Source organism: Gossypium hirsutum, chromosome D05 (assembly GCF_007990345.1).
Source record: "Gossypium hirsutum isolate 1008001.06 chromosome D05, Gossypium_hirsutum_v2.1, whole genome shotgun sequence".
NCBI classification, from domain to species: Eukaryota; Viridiplantae; Streptophyta; class Magnoliopsida; order Malvales; family Malvaceae; genus Gossypium; species Gossypium hirsutum.
In genome coordinates, this window is record NC_053441.1 from 62,029,432 (window position 1) to 62,033,802 (window position 4,371).

Sequence of the window (4,371 nt, forward strand, 5' to 3'; positions counted from 1 at the left end):
GAATCGAATGAAAAAATTTCGAGCTGGCAAATCATATTTTGTCATCCTAACTCGATTTGAAATTTTCTTGAATCAAGTCAAGTGAGATGGAATTTGAATCGAATCAAATATATTTGTTCGAGTTAAATTAAAAATAAATTTGGTGTTTTTTATTTTCATGTAATCTTTTTTTTTTAGTTTTTAAACATGACCATACAAAGAAAAATTGAAGTGAACAAATAAAAGCAACTCAACTCGATTCAGTTTATTCGAGTTATTCAAATTCGAAAACTCAACTCAATTCGAACCCGAAATTAAAAAAAATTGAGTTGACTCGATTAACTCGATTTGAATAATTTCAATTTCAATTTCTTTTTTCAATTTTTTTGAGTCAAATCAAATTTTTCTCACCCCTATTTATTATTACACAGTTTAATTTTAAAATGTGAGACCAACGGATATAATAGAAGAAATTTAGTGGTGTTAGCAAGTGGACTTGAAATTTTAAATCCTAAAAGTAAAGGGACTAAATTTCTGGAAGTAAAAGTAAATGGACTAAATTTTAAATGTAGAAAGAGTACAAGGACTGGAACATAATTTAACCAATTATAATTGGCTAATATGATGTCATATAGGTGTAAGATGAGGTTGTGCTAAGAGACAAAATGAGAAGACTTTTGACGTATAAATTTGACATATAAAAGTAGTGATCCCTTGCATAAGAGAGAAATAAAAGCCTAAATTAAGAGTTTGACCTACAATGGTGTCATTTAGTGGGGGTCTTACTCTTATTAATCACTCGTATTTCAAGTGTGATTATTATTATTTTCATTTTAAAAGTGTGATTATACACAAAGCTATAAAGCCAAAAGTAAATTAGACCTTTTCATAAACCTATATAAACTAAAATTTTCATGTATTTTTAAATTAGTTTATTCAATTTTAATTGTTATTTAGTTAATAAAATAAAGTTTTATTCATTTAATATATATAATATAAAGTATTATTAATGCACAAAATAAAATAAAATATTGAAATGGTTTAATAAATTCTTGATCAACAACCTTAAATAATCATAGTAGTCGGTATTGTATTGATACTAGTTGTACTGTTTCGGTCTTCAACTAATATCAGGTAATCTAGGTTTTGTTCCAGTCAAATTTTAATGTATTTTGGTCAATATCAGCATGTACCGACCTATACAGGTTTGTAACACCCTCGACTCGACTTAGGAGTTTCAGCTAAGTCGAAGGCGTTACATTGATCACCGAAATGATCCTGTAAAGCCATTATACAAGTTTGTAACACCCCCGACCCAGCTTAGGAGTTTCGGCTAGGTCGAAGGCATTACATTGATCACCGAAGTGATCCTGTAAAGCCATTATTTTGCTTTAAGTTGGATTGTATGAAAATCGCTCTTCTATTTTTAGGGAAAAATCCATTAATTAAACCAGCTTTTCTTAGCAATTCAATTACAATATTAATGATGCGAAGTTTTGAAAAACGCTTAAAGTTAGTAAGACTTTTCAAAACTTAAAGTTTTTGTAAAGCAGCGGAAAGCAATATTAAGAATATTTGTTTTTTAAACCAAATAGCATGCAATCATCAAAGTATTAACTAATTATCATGTTTAAAATTAATCAGTTAAACAATCCCAAACTTAAGATATAAAAGTAATAAATAATTAATAATTACAATGCTAAAAACGATTAAAGAAAACTTTAATGGAACTTTATAATAATAATAATAATAAACGAGCAGTTAGTCCGGGGTTCTTCTGATGCCATTTCGAGTCATAGTTTTCTGCGTTACGTGAGAGGTAAGAAAAAATAGGGAGTGAGCTTATGACAACTCAGTGTGAGGCTAATTTTTAAACCATTATATATATAATTATTCAAACAGTAAAACATTCAATTTATAGCATATTAGCATATTAAGCATAATGAAAGGAACATTCAGTAAATCAATGCATGTATAAATTATGTTCATGATGCAATGCAATTATGAATTTAAATTCTCACCCATCCATCTTATCCACCCTCCAGCATCGCTCGACACACCAAAAAACATGTCAAAAACTGACCATCCCAAGTTTTCCGGTGACAATGGTCGTTCATTTGTCATCTGTGATGATAACTTTTTGCAACGCCTCAAAACCTGGCCTAGAAGTTTAGACTGAATCCCGAAGGTCACATTGATCACCGAAGTGATTGTAAGATAATTTTAGTTTAACAAGCTAGAAAACAAAACATTACGTAAGTTACATAAAACTCTTAGTTCTAAAATCCTGATATTTCAAAAAAATATAGTCCCAATGTCGCTTACGTGTGTAAAACACAGAATTTCGTACCATATTTTTCAAAACAATATTTACAATTCAAAACTATTTAATTATAAACTTGGAAATTATAAAAAATACTATTATAGACTGTTTTTAACCGTGACTGTCTGAGACCTCCCCAAATCGAGTCCAGCTACAGAAAAGGGAAGTGTACCTGAAAGGGAAAACACTAAAGGGGTGAGCTACACGAGCTCAGTGTGAGTTTGAAACGTGACAAACATTAGAGTTATAGAATAGAAATCCATATAGCAGTTCAAGAGCGAAACGCACTTCCAGAGAAATACAGAACCAGAAGGTAAACACAGTATCAACCTCTCAATTTACGTAACAATCAAGCACACCATATCATACAACCAGAATACTCAATCGGTAAACCCATCAACGGGTTGATACCAAAACACTTATCATCACAAACAAATCAAATATATCAGTACTGAAACACAACGGCCTATAAATAATTAATCCCACAATCAGGCAAAATGCGGGAAAAAATGCATCAATGTGAACCCACCCATCCAGCCAAACGCCTCTTTGTTCTCCATCACACCCCAAAAAAGCTAATTAAGCTCATCCAACCAAACACACCACATAGGACCTTGAAAGACCCATCTATCCCTACACACCATGTATGTGGACTAGGCCACTCAGATAATAATACGTAGCAAAGCTAACATATATGCAGTACAGTACATTGCGGTAAACTACTTGTACAGATATGTTGCAGTTAAACTGCCAGATCAGATCAGAATCAATCTTTCTTCTCTTCACAACCAAAACCCAAATGTTTTATGCAAATGTATATGTACAGGCAAGCGTACAAAATCAAAATTACACAACTTCCAGACAGTCATACGGACACAGAAGCTCACATCCAATCAATTAATCACAAAATTCTTGTGCAGTCATAGAATGTACACCACATACAAACACCCGCACACCAATCAAACAGAATCAGAAATGCGTACACTCACCAACCCGGATTCAGAATCAATTTCATAATAACATCGAATAACACTCAAATGATTTGCTTACATAAAGCTATAATTATGAAAATTACACAATTCTAAGCCGAAACAAAAGTTCTGACCACCCTTATTAAGATTTAGCTAAGAGTTGGAACATACAGAAACACAATCAAGCCTGAAATTGACACAGATAAAAAATCAACGAGAAAGGGCCACACAACCGTGTGGAAATTCCTAGACTGTGTGGAAATGCCTAGGCCGTGTGGGGGGTCAACATGCCTATGTGGAGGGGCACATGCCCGTGTAGAAGGAGGCATACACCCATGTGACCTAGGGACATGGGCGTGTGATCTGGCCGTGTAAGTCTCTATCCATTTGTGCTAAAATAGGGTACAGGATAGACACGTTCGTGTGAAGGTCTCACACACCCATGTGCCCACCAGACACGGCTGTGTGTCCAAAACACACGCTCGTGTAGGATCCCTAAATTGGCCACACGGCCATGTGGCCAGGTCGTATGGCACCAAATCAGCCAAACCCTAGTTCCCAAACACACACGCCCGTATGTTCAAGGGACACAGCCATGTAAAAATTAATTAATTTCCCCAAATCAGCCACACGATATTGTGGCAAAACTGTGTGGCACCTAATCTTGCCCAAAAACCCTAATTTCTAATTCCACACACATATGTGGCCACCTATGTGGTCATGAAACCACCTTAAAACATCCTACAAACCATGAATTTACACACCAAATGCCCTCTAAACTCTAACAGTTCAGAAACATATCATAGAAAACCAAGTTTTACACAACTTAGATGCAAAACCTTCCACACATTCACAAAACCACTTAGAATATATCAAATTCCATATACTCGAAACAAAAAATCGCAAATGAAGTTGGAGAGTTTAAAGCCATACCTGATTCATGATCAAAGACGTCCAGACACCGACTCGACGACAAAGAAACTGAAACCCTCTGAAAACCACAAACAAAATTATTTTTTAAAAGAAGAAAAGAAGAAAAGCAAAAAGAAAAAAAAAGAAAGGGGAACCAATAAGAGGGAGCGAAAAACGTGAAAAGAA